This window comes from Chelon labrosus (genome assembly GCF_963514085.1).
Source record: "Chelon labrosus genome assembly, chromosome: 16".
NCBI lineage: Eukaryota > Metazoa > Chordata > Actinopteri > Mugiliformes > Mugilidae > Chelon > Chelon labrosus.
The window spans coordinates 11,971,166-11,988,575 of NC_140349.1; positions in this window are offsets into that span (position 1 = coordinate 11,971,166).

Here is a 17,410-nt window from a genome sequence, read left to right on the forward strand (position 1 = left end):
AGAAATGTGGATTCAACAAGTCTCCTTTTGGCTTCAAAAGCTGAACAAGACTTAATTGTTAAGTCAAAAATAAACCCGTGTTTTAGTTTCTTGCCTACCTTGACAAAACCTGCGGGGAAAAGTTTAATCAAGAGTATCAATCTGGTGTGAAGCTGATTATCAAACAACAAAAATCTGTCGTGTTATTAAAATAATCTCTAGTCAGGCTTGAATTTGATTTTCATATTCCTCGCTCTACCCATGGACTAAAACGTACTTTCTGCTCTGCGTTCTCAAGTAGATGTTATAAAATCTGTATCTGTAAAATATCTCAATACGAAACAGTCTGAGGCAGATGTTATAATAGCAATTGAGTTTAACACAGTGGGCCGCTGTTCAGTGTCTGATGTCAAGATTGATTTCATTTAACCATGACTAAACCCAGTTAAACTGTAACCATAGCTAACCCTCAGTGATTTGTAAGGGCTGCAAATTATGTCAATGATGGCGTCCAGTCAGACAGAATTATAACAATGCTCCCCTATAATCTGTGAAACACTACATTTAGTAGTGTATGAAGTTCTTCTACTAGTAAAGAGAGGAACCATCTGTTAAATACACCGATTAGGAACAACTTTAGGAACAACTAAAAAAACATGAAGAGCAGCACAAGGTGTTGACCTGGCCTCCAAATTCACTAGATCCCAAACTGATCTGGTGAAGTATCTGTGGGATGATTCACAGATGCCCCTACTCTCAACCTAAAGGACCCAAAGGCTCCCACTAACGACAGACACCACAGGACACCCTCAGAAGGCCCATGTCCATTCTCTGATGAGGCACAAGGGAGACCTACACAATATAAGAAAAGTGGTCATAATGTCATATGTTAAGAGAGCAGTGGTCAGGTCGGTACTTGAACAGCAAGGTATCTGAATCATTGCTGGATTGGTGACCTAATCTGGGTCACAATGCTTTCTTTCATGGATCGTTGTTGCTACAGTACATCCATGATTTCACGTTGCCATTCCAGTTCCAGCTTACCCCTCTTTGTTGTTTCAGCATTACTTTGCTGTCCTTCATGCCGCTCTGCTCTTTTCAACGTAGCAGAAATGTTAAAACGACAAATCTCCAAAAGAACACAAATCTGTCACTGATACGAGAGCGAAAACACGAGCCCCTAATCTGACTACATGCTGTTTTGAAATGCCCTCGGGGCTCTCAGACAGCCACAGAGACCCCCGGGCTCTTAAGTCCACTCCTCCTGGCTGCGAATCAAACTCATCAGGCCTCGTCCTTTCCAAGAAAACAAGCTGCCTTCAGCCATCAACACACTAGCAATCGCGCTCATGGGAGACTGTAGCTACGATGATCACACGAGACTCCAGCTATCATGATCACAAGTCTTCATGTACGGGAGATTTTTACCCTGCAGAAAGAGCAAAATAAATATCATTTTGCGTAATTAGGAAAGGTCAAGGAGTCGTCGAGAGATGTAGGAAGTGGAGAGGAAGTAATCAGAGCAGCAGGCTGGCGTTAGGAAGACTGACAGAATATGTGCCAGCCGGTAACGAGACAGCGTATCGCGGAGGTTCTTGTTTTGCCGCGTGACGGCTCCGAAGCCTCGGGGCGCTCTGACAACATTACCATACTCTTCACCTCCTATACACAATGCGCGTGTCATCATCGCCTTGGTGTGGCGTCGCCCGTTTCAGCCTTGATACTGTTGCTATTTTGGAGTGTCACTTAAGGTTTCAGGCACGAGCTTATTAGTTCAATCAGACTCAGTGCGGATGCTTAGTGTGTGCCAACTTAAAATCAAATCTGAGCATGTTGCACTTGAATGCCAACTTTGCCAAATCTCCCCGTGCTGCTCCTTATGTGTAAAATTTGATTTCTCGGAGCAGACGTTGGTTTACTGCAGTCACACTGACTGTTTTTTTAGGTAAAACCTCGCCGCTAAGAGGAGACACGTACAGTACAGCAGCTCTGCGATAACACACACATTACTGTGCGGTCTCATTGTCCATTTTGATTTGTGCCAGCTTAGCGTCGTTCCCCGGAGATTTCCTCTACTGATGCAATATTTTCCTGCGTCTTCTCTTTTTATCACTCTCTCCCTTCTCTGCACAGTCAGTCACAACCACCATCTCTTCCTGCCTATTGATTCTCCTGTGTATAGGGCCGAGCCAAACAGCTGAGGTGAAAATAGATTTGTTTTGCGACTCTGGCAATAAGCTTGAATCTGCAGGCACAAGATATTTCGTTCTCTTACAATCTGCGAAACAAAGATTCTTCCCGTCCCCCGGCATTGTCCACATTAACATATTATCTACATTTTGCTGTGGGCTTGTAAATATATTAAACGGCTATGATGGAAATAAGACCTATAGATAACGGCCTAGTAATTTGCTTTCTGTTATTTCAAACACTACTGGGTCAGATACCATACCATGGTCAAGACTGATCTGATGGAAACGGAAGAAACATTCACGGCTAACCAGCGGTCCTGCACGTCATTACTTGATGATCGTGTTTCCAGGTTCTCCCAACACTATTTCTCTTTCCTGTTGGCAGGACTGACGAAATGATCTCACAATAAACTAGGGCCACAGCTAAAAGCTGATCAGTCTTCCAGTTATTGTTTGAGTTTCTACGTACCGTTGTGTACTGAAGCAGCAGCACTATGCAATTATTGACTGTTATAAATTGTTTTAAATTTGTGAGAGCGAGCATCCTTGCCGCTATTTGTGGTTTTGTTTTCGCAACGGTCAAGACCCAAACAGGTTTAGTTTCAGTTGTGAGAGAAAATGGAGATAATGTTCACAGTGGAGAAGCAAATTTTGGGATCAGATGTTAAAAGGACTATGTTTTTCAGCTGTATATTAAATAAAATACCTGTAAGTACACCAAAAGTCTTTTCTGTCCATGGTGTTGATCTAATCAGGAACCTATTCTTTAACATAAATCTATAGTTGTAAATGCAGGAATTCCTGACATTTTTTTTGTCATGTGTTACTTTACTTTTTAAAATAAAACTCAAGTCTAAAGCAGCAGCATTTAATGGCACGGACACACCAAGCTGATGGCAGGCCGTTTACCAGCGTTGGACCATTGGTGAGCGTTGGCATTGACATGAAGAGTAATTTCACTTGGCTGTTGGCTTTGTGATGTGTTCAAGTGAGTGCAACTTTTCGGTCCAGGCGCGGGCAACATGAGGCGACAGTCGGCCTCTGTTGCATAGTTGGTTTGGTGGGTCTGTATGTTAAAGGTAAAGCTGATCACGGAGATTGTTGTTTGCTTCCAAGTTTTCTTGAGCACAGTGTTTCCCACAAAATTTCGTGAGACCCTGGCGTTCTGTTTGTTTGTTTGTTTGTTTATTTGTTGTTTTTTTGGGGGGGGGTACTACTGTCTAAACAAAACGCGGATATCGGATTTAGCGACAATTAGCGGCAGCCTATGCAGTTCATACTAAACAAAATGCTTTTGAGACGTGGCATTGTATGAGCAAATGTATGTGAGTTACAATTAGAATAAATCTAATTTACAGTAAACTGTTGACTTTCAATCCAGCTTTGCTAGCTAGAGCTTATAAGGTTTAGCTAGTTCACGTTGCGTCTGGAGTCGCTTTTTTCAGGTTTTGACCTACTCTGTTTTTTGCTCTTTCAGGAGCAGAAGGAAAAACAACACAACGTTTGAAACATGCAAAAATATTTCCGATTTGTTATGAGACCATGGCGGAGTAAATTAGACCCTGGCGGGCTGCCATAGTGTTAACATTATATGGGAAACCCTGGAGCAAGAAACTAAATCTCAAATTATGAAAGTATGCAAAAACAGTTATGGCTGAATATGCAAGGTTCTGCCAGATGAATATGATGAATTTGAATTCACGTTATTGGCAATGTCAGGAAGATGGGTACATGTCAGTCAGCATCATCATTGGCAGAAGAGAAAAAGCCTGCCCCATCAGCTGTAAAAGCAGTTATTTCAGTCCACACTAACATTTAGAATATATTCCTTCGTTAAAATGCCCCAAAGTAACCCCACGAATGGAAAAAAATAAAGAAATTAATCCAACATGTAGAAAGCATCTTACAATCTTGCACATGATGGTCAAGAGTCACTGCAAATTCCCAAGTTTTTTCTTTTTTTCCAGCCAAATCAACATCAACACATAAAAAAAGTCTCATCACTCAGCTTGACGATTGTGTTGCTAAACAGACGATGATGATGCCGTGATGGATCCACGTACTTTCGCCAACGTGTCAGAACTGAGAGCTGTAAATATCTTCACATTCACAAGTCGAATGTGTTGGCATCAATCAAGCGGCGCATTCGCATCAGTGACAACATGTTAAACATCTTTCATGTGGAGTGATCGGGGGGAAAAAAACAAAGGGTGTTTCTGGATATACATAAGCAACAACATGTTATACACCGAAGAGCAGAGGTGCTAATTTTAAACCCGTACTTTTTTTTTTTTCGTGCAGCAGGACAGTGCGTCTAATCAGCAGACCAATCCACATGAAACACCTAAATTTAGTAACACGTGCTCATTATTTTCAAATCGGCATCTGAGTTGACTAGATTTTTTTTTTTCTCAAAGTGCAGGATAAATAATGATGATTTCTCTCTTTAGTTTTTGTCATGATTTCCGTGCAGGCGTGTGTTTTAGTGCACGTGTTTGTAAGGAGAGACGCGCTTATGGTCGACACAGGCTTGCCGTTCTACCGAGCGCTCAGTCACACAACAGCTTCATGAAAAGAAAATAATGCTGGAGAATCATCCTCCCTCTCTTTCTCTCTCTCCCTCTCTCCCTCTCTCTCTCTCTCCCCCTGCAGTGTGTGTGAGTGGTATCCATCTGTCAGTTGTCAGTGCCAGGGAGTGATACAGAGAGCTGTCACTTCTCATCAGCCTGCATTGGTGAGGCCTTTTGCAGCTGCCCTGGCTGACTCGGGGCCAGAGGAAATGTGCATGGGGGTGGAGGGGGCTGAGGAGAAAAAGAAAAAAGACAGAGAGAAAGACAGAGAGAGAGAGGACACTGAGGCACAACAGAGAGAAGGGTATTCAGGGGGCAGGAAAGCAATTAAACGGGAGACAATTGAAGGAAAGCTGGAGAGAGATTGGAAGCAGCGCAGGACACACAACAGACTGCAAATATCACATTACCTTAATATGTTCGGCACTGTATCACTATGTGCTCCACAGGACACTGAGCCACCCGTGACCTTTATCAGCCTCTGTTGGTGACCAGCGGGAACTGCAACAACATGTCTCCTTCAGAGTTGTGAATATTCTGCAAAGTAGGCCCCCCTACTCTTGTTAAATGTCCACAAAAACCAACTCAGTTTTCACTTTAAAGCGGCACGACACAGGCGTAAGGCTAGCAATAGGGAAGATGGTGAAGAAGCAGTTCATGAAGTAAAGCTTTATGGGTCACGGCAGATGACTTTTAGGCTCAAGTGGATAAAGGACACTTTGTGTTGTGAGCCATAAAAGGTCGACACACAACAACAGCAGTAAACACATAATGCAGTCTTTGACTCTTCAACATCACTCCTCGGCATCGCCTCCTCTTGCTTCGTGACTTGGATGACATTTGTGATCCATGGCAAAAGATAGAGATCAGTTTAAAACATCAGTTCATATATTTTTCCTCCCACAAGAAATTACAAGTTGATTGCATTTGTCATCGCAGTTGCTTTTCTGGAAGATATAGTTTCAACAGACAAAACTGTATGAACATGACTATTATGATTAATCTGTTATTCATTCTCCACTGCTCCCAGAGGACACCGACTACGTTTGCATGGACGCCAGTGTTCCACTAATAATCAGAATAAAAGCCCAGTCAGAGCATAAATGCCTCACCTCGGTTGGAACAGACTGGCCTGATCCTGCTCGTTCTGCAGGAATTATCAATCAGATTGTGAGGGCGGTGAAAATATCTGTGCCTTATAACCTTGTAAACTCCCGATGGGGTCATTTCTCAATGCGTGCTTGCACCGCGTCTGGTGAACATGAGGTGACGTGCCCGGTTTCTGGGAGGGACAGGAAAGAAAGTGGGTGTGTGAAAGGTGATCAAAGCCAGGATCGATGTGAAAATGCGGAGTCATTCTTCTTCAGTAAAGTTGGAGGAGCAGGCAGAACCACTTTGCACATGTCAAAAAACAATTCAAGTTTTTGGTCTTGTGAACGCATTTAAACAGTGTTTCATTAGATCATTTTATTTAGTGACGACGAAAACTAGGGATGTACCAATCAAGTTTTTTGTCCGCCGACCCAGTATTGATCTTTTCATATTCAGTATCGGTGGGTTTGATCTTAAATTAACAAAAATATCCTCTCCTGAAGATTCATAAAAGCTTTTCTCATCTTACTTGTTTTCTCCTACATCACGTGTGCACCATGTGACTGTATTAACAATCAATGTCTGTATAAGCTAGTGTAGCAGTGAGTTGCTCCAACCGATGGTAAAAACCTGTGTTCTCTACTACAGAAATGTTCTCGTCATCCAACGCCATAAACTCACCCTTTGTGAAATATTTTCGCCTTGATGTTGACTCGAGAAAACTTTTCTCTTCGTTTAAACCCAGCGTTCAGGGTTTGTTGTTGGTAGTATTGAGTGACAATCTCCTACTTCCACCTCACCAAACATCCACATTGCATGATATGCAAACTTCAATCTGACTGACTTCCTTTTCCAGAGTAAAGCTCTTCCGCACTGTCTAGTCAGGTTGTAACGCTACAGGGACGTGGTTTTGGTTTAAGGCAGTCCTAAAATGAGTAACTACCGAAGGTCGGCCTTTAATAATGCCTGGACCGGGCCCCGGTACCGATCAGGACATCCCTAATGATAACGGTTAAACTGGGATCTCTGATGCATATTGTGGCTCAATGTAAATCATAAGCAACTACTTAACTTTCTGATATGATCTAGTTTGATTTCACTTCCGATCATCTGTCCACTAACTCAGAGTCTTAACTGCTCGCAGGCGTTTTCTTAGACATGAGGCCCTTCGTTCAGGAGTCGTTTAGTCACTCTCTCATCATGTGTTTGTTTACGACATCATCATTGGTGATCTTACGTGAACGGCCCTATCCTCAGAGTGTGAACTTCCCCAGTGAATATCTCTTCACCTCCTTCCCCTCCCGGCCTTTCAGCTGAGGCGACCTTCAGGAACATCGACATGACAGGCATGACGAGTCCTGTGTAGTGGTGAGGGATCCGAGCGCTGAGCCTCGGGGGCCCTCGCTGTGAGAAACGCTTCTTTCACTTTATCTTTCATCTCTCCGCTGAGTCCTTTCAAATAACTCGATAAAGAAACAAAGATAATCTACAGCTGCTGCAGCTTCGGTATTGATAGGAATACAGTTTTAAGTCAGAGATATTGATTTGCTGTTGCACTGAGAGAGCATCTGTGTTGTTAGTGAGACAAAGAGAGAAATGTGAACACTTTCTTTTAGTTACAGTGCAAGTAAATACACAAAGAAGAGTACAGAGGTGTAGGAACTGAACTGAAGCCTTCTTCTCTATAACAGAGACTTTGTGTAATTCTCTGTCCTTTCTCCTCCTTTTTTTTTTTTTTTTTTTTCCGCCAAATTAGGATGACTAATTTGGCAACATGATTGCCACCTTCAGCAATGCTATAATTCAGAGCGGAGCTATTATGGTGAACATTTCAGGAGAAAAATGTTCACATTCCAGCAAATTGCAGGCTCAGCAGAGTTTATGAATCATTTGGCAACACGACGTGAACACAGTCAGAGCACCGAGAGTTTTACGGCCAGAAATCACCACGGTGATGAATGGCGCACATCAGTGGGAAAAATGTCAGTTTACTGCACAATACTTTGAAAAGGTGTGTTCAGTAGCGTTTGATAACAAAGTAAAGGCGAGGCCATGATTAGTAAGCCCGTACTTTTGTGCGATTTTCAAGAGTAAAGTAAGTAAACAAGTGCTGTTTAACATTCAGAACATACACAAGCTTAGCATATTTTTCTTTTTTTTTTTACAGTGCCTAAACTATTAGAAATCCAAAGTGCTTTTCAGATTTCTTCCAGTTCATATTTAATTTTTTTTCTACTAGGTTGTTTATCTTTTCTCAAAATGCTGGAGATTTATAAACTACACATTACTGTGTGTATAATTACAGCTTAATGTACCTTAAGCAGCGTAGGTTGTGCACGTCTTCAGAAATTACACGTCTTCAAGATATTGCCTGTCTGTCTGTTGGTGATTTTGGCTCACATTACTTTTTGCATGGCCGCTACAGGGTTGGCGAGGTAAAATAGACGTTATTCATATAACTCCTCTCAAATTTACAGGTTATATTGGTGATATTTCAACAACAGATCAGTTAGATCATTAAGATTGTCCCTTTTAATAAGGGTTGTTGTTTCCCAGGTTACGTTAACAGATGGGTTTAAATTGTTTATGCTGTTTAGATTGTGTGTGTATACATTAGGTTTCATAACCCAGGAAAAACTTGAGTATCGGTAGGTGTGGTAGGTGCGGTATGGGGACGTGAGTGTTGGAAAGACACGCTTATAGATCAAGTCTATAATTACACGCTTCTGCATAGTGACAAATGTACTCGTCGAAATATCTGGCAAGAGATGAGTGCCTTGTTTTTGTCCACCAGTCGTGAACAATTTGTCAGTTGTGAGTCCGGTTTTATACGGTCTGAGATCGCGGGTGTGCCCTCTAATGGAACTCGCCAGCAACACATGCGGAAATGTGCTAACAATTTTGACACAACCAGCTGTCAATGGAGATATGTGATTGAAAAGCAGCCGTCCAAATATGTTTAAATGCACCGTGGTACACTCAGCAATTGTTTGCAGCATAATCATCATGATTGTTTCGTAACTTTAATCTTTCAGCCAAGACATTTTCAGGACTGAGCTGAAGCTTCACTGCTAAATGATCCAGATTCAGTCTAGTCAGTTTGGTTTACAGTGCCCGTCTTAGATGTTTTCGTACACATACTGAACTCCTTTGTCACCATATCATCTAGTTTAAGTCCCTCAAGACAATCTTAATCTTAATTCGAGGTTTTTAGCCTGAGTTTTCAGTTGCATCTCACAGTCTTAGTGAATGGAGTTCATCCTCTGAGGAAAATGTGAGATGCCACTGAAAGCTCCATTAAAAATAATCTGTCGAGACAACTAAGATCTAGCTGCTATACGCTGTTTTATTCACTCTTGGGCATTTCATTTCTTTATTCCATAGCTGACAGGAGAGAGTCACAGGAAATGAGGCCAGACTCAAAACAGGGCTGTAGCGGCTCATCAGATAATTCCGATGTTTTTAAGAGGATCTTTACACACTGAGAGTAAATGTTCTGATTGATGGATGAATATGAAAGATACCAAGGAGCAGATAAAAATTTTTGTTGACTTTTTTTATCCGTTTTATAAGAATGTGTGAACGTTTATGATCCCGTAGTCTGGTGAATATCCAGTCTCAACGTAACATTTCTCTGATCTAAGTATTTCACTGTGTGTGTGTGTGTGTGTGTGTGTGTGTGTGTGTATTTCATGTGTGCGCGCCTGACATTAGCAGGATAAATAGAATTCAAATGCTGTTTTGAGACAAGAAAAACACTGCACACCTTTAAGAAAACTCTCTTCAAAGCCCCACCACCAAAGCTAGAAATTCCTTCCCGAGGCATCAGCGAAATCAAAAACAACAAACATCGCACTTATGCTCCTGTTTAGTTGCTAAAATGTTGTTGTTTTTTCTGCTAAAACGGAGCGCTGCTACATCAGGAGAGAGAGCGCGCACTATCAAAAAAGTTTCAAAGCACGAACACCCACTGTAAAAGTGAATCGGTTTCAGGCTTTCTCATCTCGGCATGTTCGCGGCAGACACATGCAGAGTTTGTTTTCTCTGTAATGTGGATTTGTAACAAAAGGTTGGCAAATTGTGACAAATTGCTTTACCCTAAATTTACCTCTGCTTTGGTGGCTGGCACCGTCAAGAATGGATCTGATGCGAGTTTTAGTGTTTCCACTGAGTGAGTTTAAAGCATGAAAATATTCAGATTAATCCAATTTAGATTTTAACTGTACTTTGAATTTATATCATATTCATTAAAATCGGGAAGGCCGGCGTTTGTGTCACGGCCATGTAATAAATACTAATGTTGTTTGAAGATTTGAGGTTTTTAGTCTGTTTCTACACTGCACAGGAGAGAGAGAACAAACCGAGAGCGATGCGAGGAGCTCTTGGCCTATATAGACGCCCCCGTGGGAAGGGTTGAGAATCTTTGATTCTCTTTGAGTAGGCATTTTGTCATGTTTTATATCGTTCAACTAATAAAACACAAGTCCTTGACTAAAGACTTGGACTCCCTCTGGACGTCTGCTCTACATGGGCAGCAGTTGTTTGCCTTAGGAACACTCCTCCATCTCTTCCTACATCTGCAATTACCTAATGCACTGTTTACTGCTTAAGCATGTTCATTTACCAGACATTAGAGGTATTTGACGCTCATGTGGAGGATTATTTTAATTTATACTAGAAGAGAATTGGTGCCACTCCTCCTTTAAAACCTTTAAAGGAGGAGGTTGTTTGATTTTTAAGCTGGGAGGGAGCTGGTCAGCGAGTGGCGTTTATTCAGTTGCAATCTACAAGCTCACCTCTAGGAGCCACTATAATCCAATAAACTGGTCCTTTATGTCTCTGCTTAGCGCAATTTCAAACTACAGTGTTCCTGCTTGTTGATCTCAAACAAGAGTCAAAATATAACCTCAGAAACAACAACAGAAGACTGTCAACAGCTCTGATGGTAGCTATAAAATGCTTTTCTTTAAAAAAAACAAAAAATATAAAGCCAGTGCAGAAGTGTAAAAAAAACCTGCAGTTCCTCAAATGGCCACTCGACGCTGGCTCCAAAAGCAAGTCAAGCCCCATAGAGCAGAATTAAACATGTTTACAGTCTGGTTAAATAAATAATTGAAAAAACAGATTTGGTATTTATATGAAAGTTTTGCATTCATGACAACAGTGCAGTTGAATAACTAATACATAGCTCACCTACATGATATCAAGGTTTGCATTTAAATGCTGTGTCTGTTTTGAGTGCCAGGTGGATGCCCTCATACGCTACCAACTGTCCCTCTAGGTGTCCTCCACCTGCCTTTTGCTCGACCTCTTTGACAAGTTTTGAATTTGTTGAGAGTTAGATGGAGTCAGGCCAAGATGGTGACAGCCGGAGCCACCGCGCTGAGCTTCAAAACTGCTCTTCAGGAATCCTATTGGTGATATTTCATACATTGCTGGATGAGAAATTAAAGGATTGCCATGGGGAACATGAATATCTGTACCATATTTTATGGTAATCATCCACCTTTTATTGAGATGTGTACAAAATTTCACTGAAAACCGTCCAGTAGTTGTTGAGAGATTTCAGAGACAGGCCTCCAGAGACATGCTGCTTGCCATTCAAGCTAGCATTTGATCAAGGCCTTTCGTAACGCTCTGCTCCGTCATTTAGACATCCAGTACACTGATCCTAACAGCAGACATGACGGTTTATTAGTGATTGACAGGGCTGCTCTTTAGTTACTCATCTGTTTATTTCTTATTTAATTTCCCGCTGCCCTGCATGTGCATCATACAGATCAATTAAATACACAGCAGGTTCTCATGCAAGCAAATCAGTATGTGCAACACATTTTTTTCTTTATACTAATTATTACAGATTTTTAGCGACTACAAATGAGAACACATTATCCTCCAGGATAACATATGTATGTGTGAATTTCCATCCACCAAAAGCCAGCGGTTTTGCCCACAGCTGTTTCTCTGCCTCTCAAGCATTTTAAAAGGTGAGCGGGGGGGGGATTTCATTGTTAAGTGGACTTGGACACAGTAAAGAGCCAAGAGATGGTGTTTAACAGGACTATTAACAGCAAGATGGGAGATCGATACAGCAAGGTAGAGAGGAGGCGCATCTCTGTCACCGTGATGTGTTATTAGTGCCTGACAGAGGAGGGATCTGGCTTCTCTCCAGTTCCTGGGCCTTGTCATGTACTTTGCTCCACAGCAATTAAACCAAAACCCCCTCTTTCCTCTCTGCGCTACACATCCATTGCCTGTAAATAACCATTTCATAAATTACAAAGCATTAACAAGTGTCGGTGCACGATGAGATCTTTGACATAACAAATAATACCTTTAACTCAGAGATTTATTTTGGCACCATCGAGATAATATCCTCTCAGTCTTTTTAACAGCCGCAAGACCTTCAAGGTCTTGTATAATGCAGATAGACTCTCTGGTATTCATAGCCATAGTCAGGGTCCTCATTATTTTGCAACATACGCTGTGGCTCCTCCTATGGTTCCTTTAAGGGCCAAATGATGGACAGCCGACGTGGCTTCGTTCCAGGATTCCTTCAGGTGTCAGATATCGGTGTGTTGTGGGGCTTTACCAAACATTAAAGCCTAAATATTGTCTTAAATAGGTGTAAAATGATCGTTGATCCAGGTTTGAGTATGTAAAAAATTAACACTCTGCTGCTTCGCTGTTTGATAGAGTGATTTAAGAAATTTTGTAACGTTTAAACTCTGATTGTTTTCGACCTCATGCACGCTTAACTAGTTATTTAATATTCTCTTATTACTGCATGATAATAGTCAGGAGAATGAATGTCAGCAGGTCACCATCATTTTTAAGAATAGGGCCGACTTAGTCATACAAAATGCAGCACAAACCTGCACTGAAATTAAATTAAATTTTAAGAGGCTAAGATAATCCTATTTTTAATAAAAATGCAGGACACTAACAGACACTAACAGTCAAAGCATGTTTACCTGCATGTTTACTGGACTGTCGCCTTCTATATGCAAAATGTGAAAATAAACTGACATTCATAAATCTGCTCCTCTTACAGCCATATTGTCTAAAAAATGAAAACTGTCATGAAGCTAGAGTCCATTTATAACTCTTGACATCTGAGGCGGAGAAGTCATATTCTCTTTTCTCTAATTTCCTTTTTGTCCCTGACTTAAACAACTTTTTTTTTTGCAGCTCGTCCACTTTTCTTACCTTTTGCAGAAACTGCTGAAAAAAGCACAATTTGTAATGTGTAGTGAGATGGTGGATGACACGACTTCACAGTTCAAGAACATGACGAGATTAATTTCCAAGTGGGTTTACGGTCGCAAAAGGGTCACGGCAGTTTCACAGCACAGGGAAGTAATCACACACTTTAATTGCTGTTTGTCTACTTTTTTTTTCCATCACAATTGTACACAACTGTATTATTTAAAAAAAAAAAAAAATAGATGTGGAACTTTGCGTATGGTGAAATTATGCTTTAAACATTTAGTTTCATTGCAGCTTAGCTCATTTCAGATGATGAACATGTTCTTTGTTTTCTCTGAAGTTGCTGAACTTGATCTTCAGAGAACACAAAAGAAGACTCATTGTAGCTCTGATGGGTAAAACCCAAAGAATAGCTGAGGGTTAGATAGTATTTCTTTTTATTTCCCCTTGCTGACATGGGAAAATAAAGATGTAAAGAAGATGCCAGAGGGAAGAAACTGAATCACACAAAGATCCATAATACTGTACAGCAAATGCTGTATTATTGTATACAGTTGTGACTATACAGTTCATAATGTGTTGCTGTGGGGTTTCTCCTACATAAATGTTAAAGCCTGCCTGTAGTTATGTGCCTCTGCCTTCTTACTTCCTCTTTCCTGCAGTATTTCATGTCAAACATGAAATGATGGAAAAATACTTGGCAATGTTTGACCAGAATATACTACACTGTGCTTTTGTAGTGAGAAACAATGATAAATGGATCTGTGCCACGACTAGTCAAGTGCACACTTGTTCCCATGCACCCTTGGAAATGCACACTTGCAAGTGCACACTTGGAATTGCAAGGTATGGTGCAAGGGAGCAAGCAAGGAGGCAAACAGTCTAGTGACCGTGCAAGAGTACAGGGAGCAAGCGAGCAAGGAAGCGGCACAAAGAAGTAAAGTAGCAGGCAAAGGCAACAAGGGTACTAAACGCAAAGGCATCCGAGCAAGGAACCAAGGGAACAAGCACTAGGATAGTGAGCAAGACAGAAAGGAAGCAAGCGAGTCAGCGTGCTACAGTGCAATTGAGTGTGCAAGGATACAAGGGCTCAAACAAGGGATTCTGGTCATTGTGATCCATTTTTACTTAAGAATACTTCATCCATATCTGAAAGTAGTCCCCAATAACTGCAGCTAACCAAAGGCAACTGTTTGACTTCTTGGAGATGATTATCCAAGTGGCTTCTCCAGATGGGTTTTTATTTGGAACGTCTGTAACAAACCAGATACTCACCTGTAATCGGAGGAATTTGTTTTGATCCTGTTTCCGTTCACCATTGAACGGTACTCTAACGACACATTGATGTCAAGAGACTATGTCAGTAATAGATTTGTAAAGCAAACTTTAAATTATGTCTCAGTCCACCTCCCCTGTTCATAGAGGGGCTTTTAAATTTTTACCTCGATGGATTCCTTTACTCCTTCTTCAAACATCCTGTCTTCTCTGGCTAAAATGCTGACGTTGTTGCCCTTAAAGGAGTGTCCATGTCCCTTAAGTGTAGGTGGACCGCTAAGTCCAGACCTGAAGAGATGGATCATGCATTTGTAAAGTGGTTGTTTAGTTTCCACAGTATACAAGTCTTTACTTTGTCCACTGCACTGAGCTGTGTGGCTCTGTTTTTGTTTGGTTGTTCGTGTTGCCGGGGTTACAATACAACAACCGGTGACTTGTGTTTCAGTAACATTTGATTAATTAAAACATTTTTTTCTTGGTTTAAAGCTTTTCAAAGACATAATATTAAACTATGAACATAAATTCTTTATTTTGAGATATTCTCAAATATGCGATGACTCAATATCAAAGCAGCTGACGGGTTTAAGCTGAATTTATCTGATGCGTCTTTGTTACCAAATTGCATCATATTGACTTTTGCTAACACGCCCTATTTGCCAGCGTGTGATGGATGGATGTAGGAGGTCAGGGATGATTGTTTCTGTTTGATATCATCAAACAGACTGCAGTTTTGTGTGTGTGGTGTCGAGGAGGAGATCTTTTAGATAAAATGCGAGGCTGTAACACGGTTTTTAACCTTGCACAGTATCATTATGTCTGTTTGTGGTTGGAGTTTTACCACCTTAAAGCCGCGTACATTGATTTTCTTTCCTCTTCCTTCCCTTAGAAGTGTGTCATAACTGAGTGTGCGGCCACCGCTCGAGTTTGTCCTCCAGATGTCTCTGTGAACTCCAGATGCTCTCAAACGCTGTCTCCTACAATCATCCTTCTTCATTCCCACTAACAATTAGATAATGAAATATTGATTTTTAGTTAGATTCATATTGATGCTATTAGCTTTGCATTGATAAATCACTGATGCTGGGAGCCAGACCAGGAAGACATTACTGTGTGTTAATCTGATGGATATGCCTTCTTCTTCCTGCGTGACTCTACCTGGACTGTCACACTTTACTGCATATTGAACGGCTTCATAACGACGGCTTGACAAGCTCCTTTTTCACTGCGTTTAAGGCCTCATTCTCAGTCGACAGTTGAAGATTAGCTTGCTGATTAAAATGGAAACTTTGAAACAGTTTTTATATTAACTGAAGTGTTTGAAGAAGACATCTCAAAGACAAATTTCAGGTAGGTCCATCTAGTTGGGTGCAGTGACACAATTTGTGTTGTTGTACTTATATCATGTGTCTGTGGACTTCAAGTACATAGTCTCAGCTTTAATTTGACGGTACTTACACCTATATGAAGAAAAGGGGAAGAAATAAGAGTCATCAGTCAGGTTCTGTACCTGCAAAATAAAGCTCTGCACTTTAAGCTCATATTTATACATATAACTATAACTTGAATATGTTTGGATAAACAGCTAAAATAACAAAAAAATCACCAATCAGCCACAATATTAAAACCACTGACAGGAGAAACAAATAACATCGACCATCTTGTGGCAATACAATGTTCTGCCGGGAAACTTTTTTTACCTGGCATTCATGTGGATGTTACTTAGACATCTACCACCCACCTAGACCAGACCAGACACCCCCACCCCATAGCAATGGCACTCCTTGATGGCAGCAGCCATCCCCTGCAGGATGCAGAGTGACACAGGCTCAAAAATGGTTTTAGGAACAACTCAAAAAAACAAAAACTATGAACTGAAAAACAGCACACTGTGTTGACCTGGCCTCCAGATTCACTAGATCCCAAACTGATCAAGTATCTGTGGGGTGACCCACAGAGGCCCCTCCCCTCAACCCATAGGACCCAAAGGCCCCCACAGGACACCCTCAGAAGGCTCATGTCCATTCTCTGATGAGTCACAACTGTTTTGGAGGCACAAGGGAGACCTACACAATATTCTACACAATAATGTTATGCTTGATCGGAGAATAAATGACTTCTTCATAGCTGGTATTAATTGTCCTTAACTTGACATGTTTCCTGCAGTAAATTCAGGGACAAGAAAATCTACCTGGAACAGGTCCATTAAACATTCACAGCTTCAGTGATTCCTTTAAACCTTCAGCTGTTACTCTGAGCTCCACTGAGCCTTCTGCGCTGTGTTTTGGGGAACTCTCTCATGTTTGTAGCCTATTCTAGATTTGAGTAAATCAACATTTTCTGATTCACATCAGCTGACGCTTATCGTGAATAGAAAACTCGAAAGGTCGCTCTGACCAACACCTCCAGTTACGTTGCGTTTAGTTTCACATGTATTCTTTTCAGCCTACTTTGTGAATGACGAATACAAAACGGGCTGCGTAAAAATGTGTATGTGAGTTAAAATAGATATTTGCTCTTTTCTTTTTGTTGTAAATAAATAATGCTAAATATAACCATGGTTACTTGTATTTAAAGAAACTCGGAGGAATCGCATGTCTGACCCAGGCAACTTTAAAGCCCCGCTCTAACAATCGGGCTACAACAGAACAACATTTACAGTCACCTGCTGCGGCTGCTGGGAAATCTCCTTATCACCAGTGTCCACCTGTCTGAGGCGACGCTCAGCATTTTGGCCCGCTGTCTCGTCATTACTGTCACAGTGGGGTCTCGGTATCAGCAATGACAAATTAAAACGCACTTTTATATGGAAATTTGACTGCATGCAGAACAAAACAGAAAAACAATGCAGGTCTTCTTGAGGTTTTTACTGAATTTAAGACGAGACTTTTAGCTGGAGAGAGTTGCAACCCCCTCATCAGGGACTCTATGAGTCGGTTTAATTTTTGTCATTTTTTTGCGCCTTAAGAGGTGGAACTATATAAAAGATGAGTAAGGAAAGTTGTTTAATGTTTTGCACCAAGGCCTTTATAGATGGTAATGTTTGCTTTACAAATTTTAAAGCCGTTTGAGGAACAATTCCAGTTTGAGCTTTAA